We start from the raw sequence: 18,283 nt of genomic DNA, 5'->3' as shown, positions 1-18,283 counted from the left end.
TTCCTTCATTTACATATATATGAAGAAAAGTAAAAAATATTTATCATGCACTGTAGTAGGATGTACAGAAGATTTATTTTGGCCTTTCAGAGAACTACTGTGCTTTCAGAGACAAAATGGAAATTTAGGTTTTTAGAATTCATGATATTTAGTTATGCCTTAGTTCAGGAAAGCATTTACACAAGTACTTTACTTCACTGATTGCAGCAGAACCAAATTTAAGTAGTTAAGTGCTTTGCAGAGTAGAACCACAGTTTCTTTAAATGCCAACATGCCAGACAAATGTCACAAAAAGTGCTCTTAGGGGAAGGAAGCTACCAGTAACAACAAACAATGAACAGTAGGTAAATCAATATTCTTCTTTATGAAAAATAGCATGGAATATTGCATGGGAAAAGATGAGAATAATAATTAGTGTAGTACATTAGTAAGAAAGGATACAGAGACATTTAAGATGCTATTTAGGTGTCAAATTAGGTATATACAAAAATCTGAGTCCTATAAAATTAAGTTTTCCTCAGGTCTTGTACTAGCTCCCTTAAAAAAAAAACTAGCCTCAATTGTAAATAACCACCCAGTGTTACAAGACACTGCCTGTTGTTAATAAGTGGAGAGGCTTTTTGGTGCCTCGAGCTGCTTATGCTTCGGAGTCCAGAATGCAAGCACATTGCTGAGTTACTGCAGGGTAACTTTGTGAGTAGTTAGCAGCTCCCAGCCTCTCTGACCTCTGCATAAACTGCACTTGATTTTGCCCACCTGTATTTGCAGGGTAAGTCACTTTTATTAGTTGGTAAGCAAGCTCACATCAAGTTTACTACAGAGTAATACCATGTACGTTGGGCAAATCAACTCTGTGAGCTGCTCATTCAGACTGTAATTTGCCTCATGTTGACATTTTTGTGTATCCATCATCTGGAGTCACTCACTGTTTTGTTTTCTTTTATGTCAAGTGATAAATTGGTTGGTATTTTGTTCTATTTAATTTTAAAAATCATCATAAATGCATGTATTTAGGTGTTTGGAGATGTTTTTATGCAATGGAAGAAGAATATAGCCAGTGAATACTTTTACTACTTTCCTGCCATGCTGGTTTGTAGAGCATGGGGCTGGCTACAAAGACATAAGTAAAATTAATATTTGTAAGCAATAAATATTGATTATGCAAGGCTTATGTTCCAGTGTGCTGTTGCTCCTAACAGGTCCCACCTGCATGGCAGAGTGTACTGTTAAATGAGCATTGCTATTGGAATAATTCCTAGTGGGCTTTCACTAAAGGCTTTTACCTAGGGTAGATGTGGACAGATTTTTTAGCTTCAATTTGAACCAGACAATTTTTAAGTCCAAGTTTCCTCCTCAAAGTCTGGTATGTCTAAACTGATGTCTTTGATTCAGACTATTCAGCATGCAAGTGCATGAACAAATTACCTGCTGGTTAGTGTTTAAACCATGCTCATAAAAGAAAGTTAATATAAGAAAAGGTCATTCACAGGTATTTCTTCTAATGTGTGCTCATGTCCTCCCATGTATCTATAGCCAGGTCAGTCTTTTTGCTTCTGTGGCACTAACAGTAGATGTGCTGTGGGGTAACTGGGACTCTTTGCCATGTTTGGTTTTATGGGGAGTGGTGAAGGGGCTAAAAGGGCTGCAGTGCCCCATTAGCATGTTTCTGGTCATCGTGGCTAGACTAGGTTGTATGTGAGTGTATTCCATCCCATATCTGTTTGTCTCAGCATTTCTATTATATTACAGAAAATAGCCTTTGGCAATTAGAAAAATAGTAATGATTGTTAGAAGTAATAGCTTCAGCTTTCCAGAGCTGCAGTGTACTAAGGGATTCAAACTCTAATATATACTTTTGGTTTACCAAATTATTTACTAGCTCACAACTCCTTCTAGGCAGGGGACAAATTGCAGACTGTTTCTGGATCTACTCTGAGCCCATGAGTGCAGGTTTGCTGCAGTGTCCCATCTCCAACCTGCAGTGCAAAGAAAGCAGCTCTGAGAGGCTAGAGTTGATTTTGTCCTTTGGCCAAAACAAATTGCAGAAGCATGAACTTATGATGACAAAAAGCCAGCAAGACCACAAGAAGAGGCAAAAAGATTAAAAAAAAAGCCAACCAAAACCCGAACCAAAACCCAAAGCAAAACAACCCAAGCCCCTAAAAAAAAAAAAAAAACAACAAACCAAGACACACACAAAAAATGAAATCTGACACCACTAAGGGACCCAAGGAGAACCATATGTAATTGAAAAGGTTTGGTGACTAAGTAAAATGAAAACAAAAGAAATTAAAATGTAAAAAAAAAAAATAAAAATGTTTTCACCAAGGAAAGCAGTCATGTGAAGCACATAGGCATGGCACAGAACAAAAGGTGGAATGCTCTGAAGATCTATAGGGAGTCTGAAAGATGCCTCATCCAAACCTACTTAATATCTGGCAAGTTTTCTAACTCCTGTAATGTTTCTTTATTTTAATTTTTGTCAAAAATGAGAGTGTGCCTGCCAAGCTGTTCTCTTCTCAGAGATCTTACAGCTCTACCTTTTTCAAACCTTTGTACTTTGATTAATACTTGCTTATTTCTGGTAAAGTACTATAGATCATAATTCAATAAAGATGGCATTTACTGCCATCTGTCTTGACAGTCTTTGAATAAAAAATGTGAAAGGTGAAAGGTTTACTGGGAGGGCTTATTGCCTCCAGCGTACAGGTGGAATAAGAAGTATTAGATATGGTACACAGTAATAAAAAAAGTTCATCTTATTTTCCCCATCTTCTCTGTTGCAGTCGTACCTTCTCTAGGCAGTTCTCTTACCAAAACAGCTTTCTCTAAAGACCACAACACATCAGGTCATAGTCACTGTTTGTCAGAGCAACTGCTGTAACTGGGTCTAGCTGAGGGCTTGAAGACTCTACCACCATTCTAGCCTATTCAACTACTGTTACTTATTAGAGAGAAAACAAGGAAATATTGTATATTGCTTTAATGCTTATTCCAAAAGCTGAGCCATTTTAGTTGAACACCTCACTGTAATACATAATTGTCTTTTTCTGGCAATTCTCTGCAAGCATTTTTTTAACAATGACATGTTCATGTTTTTAAGTGTACTTAACTTCTTTAGTAGCTTCTTTAATTATTAGTAAGATTCATTGAACTGAATTTTAGGATTCTTACTGTAACTGACTAGAATCCTAGATCCATGATAGATTAGCCTAATAATTCTTACACTATAGTGTATATGAAATAGCCTTAGAGTTTAAAAGAGGGGAGATTTCTGGTGGTTTTGAACCTAAAAAAATTATACAACTGAGACTTGGGTTTTGCCTACTTGATTTTTTTTTTTTTTTCTACCACCACCTGTTTTACATATTAGTCTGGTGTGAAGCAAGTCTGGTTTTAAACTGCCTGAATTTTTTTTTCAAAACCCCATAACATACTGTTCTCAAAGATGCTATAAAAAAGCTCACGTAATTACTTTGTTAAAAATACAAAAATCAGAAAAATCAAATTGTCACTTTTAAAAGCCAAAATACAAAACAAAGTGCAATATTTTCACCACACTGTAAAAGAGATGATAATAAGTATCTTGTTTTTAATTATTACTGGACATGGCTAATAGAAACAAGAAAATAACAACGTTCCCTTTTAGTGTCTGTTTCCTACAGTGTGAAAAATATTTCCTCCCCCATGTTTCTTGTACAGTTCAATGCAGCCTTGAACATAGTACATACCCTAGTATGATTTACTCATCAGTATCCCTGATGATGTTCTCAGTGACATCAGCTTGATTCTAGCAATAGGACCTGTGCTTTCCAGAGTACTCTTCAGTAGGAGATCAAGGTCAGATGAAAGGTGAGGTAATGAATCTTGAGTTAGAATTTCTTTTCTATCTGTGAACCACTCTCACCCCAAATATCCTGCATTTTATTGTCAGCTTTAAGTAATCATCAGTCCAAACTGAGTGGCCTTTTACTTGATAGGAGTTGGTGCCTCTTTTGAGCCTCAGTGCTATAGGAATGCGTAGAAAATCTCATCCTGAAACCAATTCCCTTTTTGGGTCATACTTACCCATACAGTCCTACTGACCCTAATGCTGACACACAGAGAGTAATCTGCCAGTGCAAAATGAATTACAGAATTAAGTTCTCAGATGATAGCATGAGGCATGTATTCTGGAATTGCCTTCGTCTTCTTTCACCACTTAAAATGCAATTTAATCTCTTGCAGGAATGAAACTAAAGTATTTTTGAGGTCATTGGATGACAAATGCTATGTATTAAATATGCTCCATGATGCATCTCAGTCTTATAGCCTACAACTAGCTAAAAGGGGATAACACAAAGGACAGGGATACATATGTGTGGCAGAGGCTGTGGTGTAGTGTTGTTGTGTTATATGGGAAGATAGAATGCTTCAAACCCTTTCAGCTCTCCTTAACACTTAACTGCTTTATTGCTTTGTGATCTTTAAAGGTTAAATTTTTAAGGCTTCAAACCAAGCTGCTTTAGGAGAGGTGAAGCTTAAGGTGAAACTAAGATGGGTGATTGCTTTGTATTACTCATCCATGGGGAAGGGATAGACTTTGCCTTCCTTAGGGCCTGGATAGTGGAAAGCTGACATGGAATTGGGTGAGTGTCCCTGCCCATGGCAGGGGTTGGAACTAGATGATCTTAAGGTCCTTTCCAACCCTAACCATTCTATGATTCTATTCTATGAGTCTATGATCTTTGAGTAGCTTGTGTGCCTTGAGTTCCAGATCAGATCTAGACAATAATTACTAAGTTACAAAAGTTTCTCTGGTAAGAATAGACAATGTATAAACTGTAGGCAGCTGTGCTTAGATCATGTTGAGGCCTGATGTAAGTAAGTGCAGCTCTGCTGATGTCAGTGAAGTTACATCTGCTTGCACTGGCTCTTAATATAGTCTTCAGACTGCAGGAAGCCTTATTTATGGATGTACTGAATGCTGTGTGGTAGCAGTAAATAATGGAATTCACTCATACAAATTGTCTTCCATCTGAAGATCCTAAAGCACTTGGGAAGCCTGATTTTTCTTTCAAGGGAGGGGAAGGAATCGAAATGACTGCCCAGATATGTGTCCTTTACCCATTTGAGAACAGGAAAGATTATGCATTGAGGATGTGGGGGTGGTATTTTCTTTTAAAAAAAGTAATGATATATTTGGACATTAATGGTATAATTTTATATAGTCAGGAACTGAATATTTTCTGTCCTACCCAAATGTATTTTGGAAAGATGATCTGTGGTATACATCAGTTTGCAAACAGCATGAATATGTTAGCCTTTGCTGCTTTATCCTCTGCCAAAAATGTAGAGACGATAGCATCTGTTTCCACTACCCACGCTATCCAAATCATTAAAAACTCACAAGAGTTGGAAAAGAGGTTCTGAAAGCTTTCACATGTCTGTCTTTGCTAGGAAAATCATTCTCTTGTAACCATGTGTTCAGACAGTCTTCCTTGCTTGTGGTCCTGAATTTCAGGTGATAATGAGTGATGCCTGTAAAGGTAGGATTAAAATTTAGAGAATGACAGATTTAAAACAGAAATAAGTCCCAAGTGCGTGATTTAATATATGCTGCTTCAGCAATTTTCGAAGTCATATCTACAGTTTTCTTTCTTTTCAATGAGATATGGAAAACAGAAACAAGGGTAGCTGAGGAAAAGTAACAAGATGCATACTTAAATTGTGGTCATGAATCTTGGATGCATAAATAAGTGACTAGTTCTCTCCAGTGCTGAAAACCTCTATTACAAGTTGGCTTTAGAACATATGAAGGTTTGGAACTGGTTCACTCTTTTTCCAGATAGTTTGCTAGCAGCTAGTAAGATCCTTCTAAAATAACCAATGTACATTTCCCTTTCCCATCTCTTTCCCACACTCACTTTATTTCTCCTGTACACCACTGGTGGGTTGTAGGTAGAAAGAACTCTATGCACTGAACTGACCAAACTACAGGAAATAGTGGTCTCTTACTTGTCTTTTCTTATTAATTTTTAAACCATATTTTTCCTGCGCAACATAAAACAATTTGAAACCGTAAAGGAACTAAATCCAAAGTGACGTTGAGTTCTTTCACTTTTTTCCATCTCTGCCACAAATTCAGTGCTCTGCTGTTGCAAAGTCTGGTCCCTTGTTGCTAGTATCAATAACAGTGCAGATAATGATTTCTGAGCAACCAGAACTGGGTTGGTTTTTGTGGTCTAAAGCATAGAATTTAAAGACATTAAACAGCAAAGAAATGCATCATTGGTGCCTGTGCAATTAGATGTACAATAACCTTTTTAAAGTTGTCTCAGTACTTCAGTAGAATAGGAAGTAGGAGGTTAGTGAAGAAAGCTACAAGGGGGATCAAAGTGTAAGGGTATGTAAGAATTTGAGGACCACAGAGCCAAATGAGAAATAATGACATTAAAAAAGCTTGAAATAGCCAAACCTGGGGAGATGAGAGGACAGTAAAACTTAGAATTCTACTAATATAGTACCTACATCTTTTTGAATGTTAAAGAATTTGTTTTTATTCTTCTTGACTTCTGTGCTCAAATCAGGAAGATTTGAACCCCTTTATAACCCTTAATGCTATTTCATCCTAGCCTTTTTCAGAACAGGCAGTATTTGCAATTATATGTAGCTTTTATGTGACTTTCTATGTAAAAAAAAACTTTTGTCTGAAACTTCGTAATAGAAACAGGCTATATGGGCACCTTAACTCTGTTATATTAAGCTCTTCTTTCATGGCATCTATCATGTGGTTGAATAACAGACCATCAAGTGACTTTCTGATACAATTAACAAGAGTTGCCTGGCAACTTCTGTTTGAAACCATTCTTCCGACTTTTTGGACAGAAAAATCACCAACAACAACCAAAAAAACTCACCTCAACATTTTTGCAGCGGGGTGGCCTAGAATGTGCAGATATGCTGACTCCTGCCATTAGAGCCTATGCTTAGTATTCTAAACATGTATGTTTTGTCAGGTCTGAAATAACTTCTGGTGTAAGGATTTAAAGCTCCCAGTATCTGTCTTGGGGCTGAGCTCATTTCCGTGCAGTGTGAGAAATTCATTGTTTTTTCAGTTCCAGTTTCATGAGTAAGAGGAAAATACTGCAAGGCTGGTCCTGATTCTTAGTGGGAAAGCTGAAACAGTCTGTTTTGCAGTGTGCATATGTGGCCTCAGGGCTTCCAGACTTCTAGTCAATTAAAAAGTTTTAAGTTGAGCAAGTTTTATCCCTTTTAGTGACAATGGAGGATATCCCTGAATAGTCACAGAAAAAAATCTCTCCAGATGGGTCACGTTTTTAATATATTAGTTACATGTGTTTTCTGTAACTTGGGGAAAAACAGTAGTTACTGGTGTGATTGTAAGTCACATGATCAAAAAAAATGTATTTTTCTTGGTGAGCCTCCATTATGAGGCAGAGTCCTAGGAAGGATGTGATGCTGACCTAGCAGCGGTCCTCCAATGATGGAGCTTCAGTCGTCTGTATAATTGTCCTCTAGCTTGTTTCCCAGACTACATAATAAGCTTGCTTGACTTTCATCTAACCTCAAATTAGGAGTTTTTTTTGGCTTTTAACATTGAGGCATGGCAAGAAACTGGCTTGAATTTTGGCATCCTTGTTGTCTTGCGAGGAAGGCTTTTTGCAGCAAAAACCAGCCATTTCTTTCTATCACCCATATGCTGCACAGCAGAGCAGGAGCCTGAAGTCTGGCAATGATGGTTCCTACACTTCCTCCCTGTCTCAAGAAATCTTTAAGCAATGTCCTGCTGTGTTATATGCTATTTTGTTTAACAACATTGTAATGATAGAAGTTTAACAGCTTGGTGTTTTTGCTAATTGTATCATAAATGTAGCCAACAACATAGATATTTTATTTGCCACAGGTAGGCTGCAGGGTTAATTCTCCTTTGATTAAAAAAAAAAAAAAAAAGTTATTATGTAATAAAGCATTCAAAATGAATAAGCTTGCCCATTTAAAGCGAACAAAATGTCTGAAGATGTTATACTGATCAAATTAGAAACAGCAGCATGTTTACCTGTGTTTTCTTCAGCTACACCACTGAACGGATGTTAGTTCACAGGTTTCAGAGCTGTTATTGTATGCAGCATGCAGACACACTTGCATAGTTTATTCTGAATTTCTACCTGTGGAGACTATGTACAGAACCCAACATTTCCTTAGGTTCATGGCTAAGCATTTTTATTGTGCGCATTCCCAAAGGGAAAATTCAGTCCTCTTTTCTTCTACTTGTAAATCTTTAAGATAGTTATGACTGACAAAGAATATAGCATTGGATAGAAATATGGAAGCAACTGGGGCAACAGACATTACTTGTTCAATGGCTTAGGTAAGATGTGTGGTATCTTACAATGTATCAGTGATGGAGTGAAGGATGGAAACAGACATCTTCCTGCACCTAACAATGAGAGTTGTTGAAGGCAATTTCTTTTGCAAACAAGCATAACTCCCTCTAAAGTATCCTGAAAAATCCGTGTTACAAAAATGCCAAAAGGGATGAAGCAGGCACTTTTTAATTAAGATGAAACAATTCCATAAATTCTTCAACTTGTAAATAGGTTGTGGATGCTTGGAGAGGTAAAATAATAATTGAAAATGACATTTTTCCTGCTATTGTGAGTTGCCATTATGAGCACATGTTGCTATGTGCCAAAACATCATAAGAAATAATAAGAATACAATTTTCCTTTTTCATATTGATAAATATGCATCAGTGTTGCGTATGCAGAATAATGGGTTAAAGTAGAGAAAATATGTGCATGCCATTCTTTCAGAAATTACCAGACACGCCCATGACTTTTCGGTGTGAAACGCTGTGTGTGTCTAGTATGATGATGTAGTAGTCTCAGAGATAGCATGCAATGTGGCAGTTACTATGGTAACAAGATGTTTTTCATTGAAGAGCCATTAAAATGGTGGCATATAAATAACATATGTACAGTACATTTTCTTTAAGAGAGTAGTTCTTGTCCAGGGATTGTAAGCACATGCTTTCATTCCCCTTTCCTTCCCCACCCCACCCCCTCTACCTCCTTACCCAAATTCTTACATATTTTTGATGTCATATGATCAGCCTGCCTCATTTTTAGCACTTTGCCTCTTTGAAGCTGTAGTGCTTGCAGACCTGAAATGGTGCAATAAGAGGTGCCTGGGTAATGTGCTTGTTGTTAAGGACTTGAGACAAAAGGAAATAAAGCAAGTGATACTTTCATTCCACAGCTCCTAAGCATGGCACTCAGGTAAGACTTAGTTAGCAGTACAAGTTTCTGAAGTGTAGAGCATTTTGTCCAAGTGCCTGCTTCAGTGCTTTATTGCACTTAACTTTAAACACCAAAATAATTCAGTGGACTTCAGTTAGGTAATTCACTGAATTAAAGCTAAACAAGGGTTGAAATGTATCCCTGAGCTAGAGCTTGGCAGTTCAGATCTAAGATCAAGTCACTATATATTTGTAGAGACCAAACATTGTGGAGGCTCTGTTCCCACTTCCCCACGTGTTTGGAGAAGGCAGTAGGGCTATGGCAGCATAGAAGATAAGTGATTCCACTTTAATGCAATTGGTACTGAAGACAAATGTCTCTCTTTTCCAAGTGTCCTGCTGTCCAGGGTCATGTAGCATAGGACATGCGGTTTTTATACAGGTGGTGTGATCTATATGGGAAATCTGTATAGCTGTACAGTTTACAATACTGAACGAAAATTTCCTGAGATTACCATGACATGCATTAACAAATCCAACCGTTGCTCACTTGGTACTGTGAAAGTAGGATTTTATGCCTTTCACTATTGCTCCCTACCCTGGAAAAGGAATAAAATATGCTGCAGGAGGAAATGCATTTCAGTGCTAATACACAATTGCAAAGCAAATGATAAAACTTTGTTGAACTGCTGGAAGTGAACTGTTGTAACAAGAGCAATATCTTAATTCTTCATCAAGTCACTGCTCTATAAGGTAAGGAATACTGTAAGAATATTATATGCTGAGATGGGCATCCCATGAGTTAGAAAGCAGGTAGCAGGATTTATTTTTTTTTTTTTTGCCATACTGTGGCGTATGTTCAGGCAATGTAGCTTCTCTACAGCATGGAAACTTATTCACAGAGGTAGATGTAGTGATCCTACTTGATAAAGCCATACACCATACCAAGTCCTCTACCATCTACTGGTGAATTTAACCTTTTTTTTATTCCCCAAAAGGAAAATCAGTGGAAATCTCCTGTGAAGGTTCAGCAGAAACTGAAATTTAAAAGATTTAAGCACAATCCTTGAACTCAGTAGTGCGTGTAGCCAAATACCAACTGCTTTCCCCAGTTTTCTTACTACCACAAGAATTCCTGTGTTTACAGCTTATTCCTATTTTTTCCTTTGTTTTGTTTTCTTTCCAAACATGCTTTTTAAGAGAAAAAGCCACAGTAGCATATCAGAAAAATAAATGCCTGCCCAGGCAGTCACCAATGTGCAATAGGAACATGCACTAATCTAAAAAATTCAGTCCAAAGTTTGTGTTAGCAGAGTTCAACCATCAATTATCCCAAATCACTTCAGTGCAGCAGAGAACATGAAATGAAGGAGCTGTGGCAGAGTCTTAGATGGGTGAGCCCTGGCTCACAGGAAGATAGCATCTGGGTGACGCTTATCCCTTTTTTTTTATGTAAGACAATGAGGAATAAATGGTTGCCTTGCAGCTGCAAAGAAGATTTAGATACTGGTAGTGAGAAGTGTGTAATTCCCAGAGGACAGCCCTCACTGGAGATAGAAACCTGCTGTTGTGTTTTCCTGTCCTGCCTGAGAAACTAAAGCCAAGTTGTATAATAATCAGATACAGAGTTGACTTGAAATGACTGCTGTTTCATTGATTCAAGGGCAGAAATGGCAGTGTTTACTCCAAAGAATACTCAGTCTTGGTATTCCTGTAGGAAGTAGTTTCTATTGAAAATTATATTCCTAGCAATAGTTTTATTTCCAATTCTAAGAACAGAAGGCTGAGAAGCTTCTGTGACAGTGTGTGATAAATATGGGCAAACGCTGAATTTCTATGACGGTTCTATGTATATGCAGTCAAAACAAAGCTATACATCGAAAATTCCAGGCATTATTAAGGCTGTAAATTCAATAACTTAAAAGCTGGAATGCAAGGTTTGGAGGACAGCCTAAATTCAGTACTAGTATTGTATCAGAATCTGTGTAATCTGGTATTTTTTTAATAACTGTTTTTACAAAGGTTCTGCCTTTTTGATATATATTCATAAATTAAGCCATGCTTATATTGCACTCCTGGACTAAAGAGGAAGTTAAAGTCAAACAACCCCTTATTCTTCTTTTCACAGGGAGATGAATAATTTTCATCAACCTTCATCTCGGAAAAATCTGTATGATACATACGTAAGGTGTGTCTCTGTCCCTCCTACATGAACAAGTGTATGTCAACTTCTGTGACAGAAGAGTGAGTCAGTAGGGTTCAAGTGAACTGGGTCAACTTGAATCTATCACAGAATTGGTCTGTGACAATGGGTAATTCAGTCAGCTCCTGTCTGTCAGGTGGATAGTAGGGAATAAGCAATATTGGGAAAGTAGTCTCCCTTGTGTAAGAGGTGCTTCATGATGATGACAGAAGAAATCATTAGATGGTGAGGTTACACTGTGCCAATATTGTTGCTTTTCTGTACTGACATACAGCATAAAACAAAATAAAAACTAGGTATTCATTAGACTAATCCTCTATGAAATCTAATAATGATTAAAACAATAAGTCAAACTTTTTTATTGTTGGAAAAGGATTATTTTTCTAATTACAGTGTTTCACAAATGCCTTTACTGTAACATCTGTGCAAATCAAATTCCAGTTAACCCAACCTCTAGCTGAGATCAACAGCTATGAGATCCCAACCTACTCATTCCCATGTACCATGTTCTAAAGTCAAAATAAACAAGTAACAGGAAACAGAAATAGGTGCAAATGATTCAAATAAATAAAACAGCCAAAACAAGTACTAGCTACAAACTGGTGATGCATCAGTTAGCTGGGGCACTACTGCGATACTGTGCAGCTGCCATCAGCCCTCATGTCTGTACTGAACCAGTGCTCTCACTGCTGGCCCGCACCAGGTTCTGTGCTAGCAGCTGAAGCTGATGGGGCTCAGCTTACATGCCTGAAGTACACAGGAAAGGGCTCTGCTGTGGGATCTGTGCTCAATTTGAGGTGCCTTGAGAGCAACAATTAAAGGCAGTGTAGAGGAGGTAGCAAAGGGATAGTGCTTTGCCAGGGAGGGTCCTGTCCTTGCATTGCTCCTCTAGGCTCAGTTTGTTTGTTGCTTTTGCACATGCCTGTTTTGCTTCCACTGTGCTTCTCTGTTAGTGTTTCAGGCATAGTTTTTAAATCAGTAGGGGCTACTGCAGCACCAGTCACCCATGGGAGTTGGTTGATGAGTGATACCGTCCAGTGTTACATGGTGTGATGTGTCTGAGCTGCTGTTCTCTTCGAGAGCATCCCCTGCACTAGAGTAACCCGTTGCTGTTTCTGGATGCGTTTCACTGATGTCAACAGAAGTAACATATGCATATGGGACACTGTAACCTGGAGCTTTGATATCAGTGCTTTCTCAGTTGTTGCTATGCACTCCTGCTGCTACTGCAATAGCAGAACTGTCCCGGGATTCTGCTGCTGGTTTCATATTTCTGTTCTTATACTTCCTCTTTCTAAAGTCACATTTGTGACTTTCCAACTTACTTATAAGAATACTGTATAAATAATTTCCCTTCCACAAGCTTTTCTTCATTATCAACTTCAAGAGAAAAGCTAAAAAGGAAGCATTGTATTTCCCAGATGAGGGAAACCTGTCACTTATTTTGAAGTGTTCACATCATACTTTCCACACTTCTGCAATAACTAGCATTAAAAATTTCATCTTGGAGGAGAGACCCTTTAGGCTCCCCAGAAAATACATAAACTTTGTAGAAGGTGTTTGTCTTTAGAACTGACACAGTGTGTGCAGAGAGCTGTTGTTTGCCTATCATCTAAACATATGTTGTCCATTTATAGTTGCACAAAGCAAAGAAGAATGAAAATGCTTCTAATTTCTAACAGATTTGATTCAATTTTAGCACACAACTTGCTTTGTATAACAAATACAAGGCAAGCTATATTTAAGTTGCACATGCTAGCAGACCTATGTTTTACATGTCCGTGGTGGCTGAAGAAAGGGAAAGATACCTTGGAGGAAGGATAAATAATTACAGATATGCATACTTTAAAAGCCCACTACATGCACTTTGTCATTGTATGACTAGGAAAGCAGAAGTAAGATGTCTGAATGGAGTACAATCGTTGAACCTGATACACAGGAAAAAAGAGCTTCAAGCTACCTCTTTAGAGCAAGGCAGAAAAGGTATTTGTCTGTGGTATGGCTCTGCCTAACAGAGTAATTTAAATTTAACTTCAGCTTCATATATTTCAGTTATTTCAGAAGCAGATGAGAGAAATTTATCTTTTTATATGTTTGATGCTGTTGGTTATGGAAAAAATTATGTGCTGTTTATATAAATAGACAGTATTTAACTTTTTCTTCAGTCCTTTTACTTCTTTGTTGCCAACAGGAATACATGGTATACTAGGCTTTTTCTGGTCTAAATTGGACTTTTTTTCTTTAGCTGCATGCTCCTTGTAATGCAAAACAGTAGGCAGTGATCCATGCAGGCTTCTATTTATAATATTAATACAAGCCATGTTCCATGCTAATACATCTCATTAATATTAAAGCAAGAAGTGTAAGACTGGTGAGTGCTTAATCATTTGCAATTAGCACCTAACAGCTAATTCAGTAGAGGGCTTTTAGAAGGAAAAAAAGTGTGTATGTGGAAGGGGGAAGAAGGGGGAGCAGCAGTTTGCTAAATGCTGGTTGATTTAACTTAAAGTATTAAATACTGTGAAAACTTAGTAATTAGAAGAATTCTTGTCACCAGACAACTTTCCCTTAATTGATCATTTAAAAAATAAAATAAAAAACTTTTTCTCCTTAGAAAAGAGAGCAATGACAGCATAACCCATAAAGTTCCTTTACTAATTTATTTAAAGATTGTTCTTACTGATAATCATTTAGGGTTATCTAAAGTTTAATCTGCTCAAGGCAGGAATCTTGTCTTTGCTGCAATGCAGAGCACTCTACTCAACTTGTTGGGTTGTTTATGGATGTAGAAAGTGAATCTAATCAGCCTGCAGCTCAAGTCTCCAAATCAGATTGCTCAAACACTGATACACACACTCTAGTGAGCAAAAGGGGTTGTTGGATGTTAAGTGAAGCAACTTCCTGGTATTCTTCACATGAGTCTATGTAGTGTTTGTTGTGTGGCTGCTCTTCTGGTATCTCAGCAGGCTGAGATCACTTGTCAGTTAGGGCTTGTCTGTTTGGGAAACTTAACTTTCTCAGGCAGAGAGCCCCATAATCGAGATTCAACTTGCCTGTACCTTTAGTACTGAGAAAAAAATTACATCCAATATTTATCAAGTAAATATCAACAAACTATTTCTTTGCCTTGTCTCCCATTGCAGTTGCATTTCAGGACCTCCCTGATGGATACATGTCCAGTTCTGTTAGCGTCTGCTATAACTTGTCTTTTCTTCAAAATACCCAATTTTGAAAAAGGGTGAGTGGTGCTCAGAGAGAGGCTTTGAAAGCAGGACACACCTCTGTTCCTTGCTTTGCTTTTCATTTTCTGCGCTGCTTTGTCAAAGACTTCACACTTTCAGTTGAAAGCATCCATATGTGTAATTAGAGAGAAAAACAAATGTATTGCCTGTAACTAGGGATTTGAGTGTTTGTTCTTAGGAAGTGCTTATCTTTTGGGGGGTGAGGCTGCTGTATACATATATACATTACACTATGCTTTAATGAATCACAGACAAAAACTATCGCTTCATGCTGATATCTGTAAAGAGCAAATCACATCACTGAGGTAGAAGTAGCTTTACTGGCAACAATTTTGAGGGGAATTATGTATAATTTCACATATTATGAGTAATCTGAGGAGATTTACTTATGGATGGGAGTTAAAATGTCTTACCTCCCACCCTCTCCTCTTTTTCTCTCTATCCATTGCGATTGCCTGGCCTGGTACTCTGCATGTTGTTCTTATTTTATGTTTTATATTATTTTCCTTTTGTCATGGCAGTTTGCATTTCATTCCTTTTTCCAGTTGCTTATGGCTGATCTGTATAATAACCTCAGGACTCTACCAATCTTTCTTCATGCACTACTCCCCACATGTACAATCTCAGCTGCAAAGAAACAACCTGTCACAGCTCATTGATTCTGGCAGGTGTGAATCAGAGGTTACATGGGAACAGACCTTACTGTACAGAATAGAGCCCATTCCCTCTCTGACCGCACGTATGATGGCTATTTCCAAGCAGTTCTTATGTACTGGCCAACTTCACCCATATCGCAATGGCTGAAGAAACCAAACGACTCTGAGACATTCTACATGCTGCTTGTCAGGGAACAGAAACACTCTCAGAAGAGTCTGTACTTCCTTTTCTCTCCCGGGCCTTCCAGTGTAGAGATGTGGAGTAGTATTTTTCATATACAGTGTCCCAAGCTTTGACAGTTATTAAGGTAAATGGCACTTAAAAACCTGAAAGGGATGGGGAGAGGGAAGCTTACAAATAATATTGTGCAGAATATATTTCCAGATTATAACGACAAAAAGACTGTAGAGCCATAAAATTATGGAGTATAGTGAAAGGCTGCAATCTGACTCATTTGGAGGCTTAAAGAAGGCTCTTTTGGTGGCAGCAACAATCAAATAACTAATAGAAAAATTAGCAAATAACCTCTGGCGAGCATCATGAAAGCTTCAGGAGAGCATGCTCATGATCTTTTCCTCTCTCTGACCTTTACCAGAAAAATCTGTCCTTGCTTGAAGAAAAGTAAGAATGGAGAGCAGAATGGTCAAGAAGAAACAACAATAAGGAGGTGCTAGATTAAATTAAAAAATACTGTAATTTCCTTGTTATTGTATTTTAGAGAAAGGAAAAAAAAAATAAAGGAAAAAAAAATAGAAAAAGGAGTTTCCGAGAATGGTTTCAAGATGTGGTAAAAGAAAGTCAGTTAAGTCAGCAGCACACAGAAAAGGTGACTGTATAGAAGAAAAAAAGCAACAAAAGATGAAACAAATAATAGGAGGCCTGACTAGAAATAAGATGAAACAAAAGAAAGCAAAAGAGAATCAAAGCAGAAGGAAGTGTAGAAGGAGGACTTGGAAGGGGGAAAAGATTCAAAGATGCTGTTAGAAATGCCTCAGTAATATGGAGAGGGGTGAGCATGGGCTTTTACTGGAGGGGAAAGGTGGGAAGAAAGAAGAGAGGATGGCTCAATGTGGTAACAAGACAACCAGTATTAGAATCCATCTGTGTATGTAATATATTTGCACCTCTGCAAGCCTCTGCCTAGGCAACCTTTTTTTATCATCAGGGAAGCTAGTAATGACACCTGGCGCTTGGGCCATGCTGATAGGCGAGGTGAAAAAAATCTCTTTGGAAAGGAAAGGACAAACCTCTCAAAAAGAAGTCATTCACTTGTCGAATTAGTGGCTTTAATGAAAGTGGATAGAGACTAATGAAAGGTTAAACCTGTAAATTGCAATCTAACAAATGGGTTCACAGTAGACGGATCTCTTTTTATAGAAAGAAAAGAAATAATACTGACAAAATATTATTACCTTGGAGAGATGATGATGAAGCCACGATTCCCTCAGACAGCAGCATGCTCTCCTGCTGTTATGCTGAGCCGGGCACTCCTGCTTCTCTTGAAGGATTGACAGACAAACAGCTCTCCATTGATCGCTGTACTTTGAGAGTGCTTTGATCATTACACTGAGTCTTCAGCAATATATACTATAATGATATCTCTGCCAGAACTCAGGCAGTTCAAAATAGAATGATTAAGTTCAGTCAAAAATCTTATGTTTACATATTGTGAAGGGTTCAGGAATTATACAGGAGATAAATTTATACAGCAGAGTGCTTCTGACAAAATTAAAACAAAATCATAATTAAAAATAAGATTGGGATTTGGGTTCTTTAATCTTTTCTACCCTGCTTTTATCTTTCTGGCATTTTTCATGGCTTTGGTTGTTGTTAGGGAGGGGCAGGAGAGGGGCCACTCAGTTTGTGCCTGAGAGGTGTGAATGTGTAAATGCAGGATAGCATTGGAGAACTAACAGGGTATGTACCATATTTTGATTTGGCTTTTCCTTTGTTAACTTACCCTTCATCTCTTTTAGAGACTTTACTTACGTGACTTTTTTTTTCTTTCTTCTTCCAGGCTTCTTTCCTGCAAATTCTTCCCATCTTACATTTTGCTTCTTACAAATAATAGTTCCACAAAACATCGGTTTTGTCTCAAGGAGGATATAGTAAGATTTTCATTTTCAAGTTCCTTGGGGCAGTGAAATTCTGCTCTTATGCACTGTTGGTGAAGGGTACTCTAAATAATTAGGAGTAATAAAAATGAAGTTGTTCAGGTGGGAAAGACTGGCTTCAAGATGTTATAGTATGTAATTATTTAATTTCAGCATACACCACCAACTGCTTGCATGTGATGTGCCTTCCTTAAGGTTTGCTTATGTTGTTGTTCAAAAGTTTCAGGCAAATCAAGAAATTTCCTTTCCAATCTGTAGAAGGGTGATCATGAATATTCTTTTCTTCCAAATAAGATACATTTTTAAGTAGGACATGAACATAATAAATATGTTTTGCAAAGGTTATACTTCTAATTTTTCAGCAGTTCAGATATTTAGTAATTTGGTGTCACATCAGGAAGTTTTAATTTGAGTGTTTTATTGTGCCTTACATTTAGCAGCAATCTGATACTGGAGAGGAAATTGCTGCAGTCCCTATTTTTCATGGTTTGTTTGAATGAATAATTAACTATAACACATGATTAAAATATTTAATAATAAAGCATTTAAGTACACCTCATGTAACATCCTGAATCACTTTCACAGTGTGCTGCATATAAGAAATATGGTGGTAAAAAGCAGATGCAGAAGAGCACAAGTGCCAGAAGTGCGGAACACAACAGTTGAAGCATGGAGGGGAATGCACTGCCCTTCTTTTACCTGGCTCAGAAACCCTTAGATAAAATGGAGAGGAGGTGGGGGGGGTGTGGAAGAGAGAGTGGGGTGAGAACAGCTTTCAGTGGTTGCAAAAAAAATTTAAAAAGAAGATATACGTCAATTATAAACT

At 37.7% G+C, this 18,283-nt stretch overlaps 1 long non-coding RNA gene across 1 annotated transcript in view; it reads left to right on the top strand.

Moving 5' to 3' along the window:
• The first annotated feature begins 642 nt into the window (after positions 1-642).
• The window catches only part of LOC133268173 (uncharacterized), a 265,063-nt gene continuing 247,422 nt past the window's right edge, over positions 643-18,283 (top strand). The window contains exon 1 of the long non-coding RNA XR_009742968.1: positions 643-769. This is a non-coding gene — a long non-coding RNA (uncharacterized LOC133268173). The remainder of the gene's footprint in view (positions 770-18,283) is intronic.

Source organism: Pezoporus flaviventris, unplaced genomic scaffold, assembly GCF_033815535.1.
Source record: "Pezoporus flaviventris isolate CSIRO_AGI_PZ_B2104156 unplaced genomic scaffold, CSIRO_AGI_Pfla_v1 ptg000013l, whole genome shotgun sequence".
Classification (NCBI taxonomy): domain Eukaryota; kingdom Metazoa; phylum Chordata; class Aves; order Psittaciformes; family Psittacidae; genus Pezoporus; species Pezoporus flaviventris.
The sequence above is the reverse complement of the archived record's forward strand: the minus strand, read 5'-3'. Positions and strand labels throughout refer to the sequence as shown.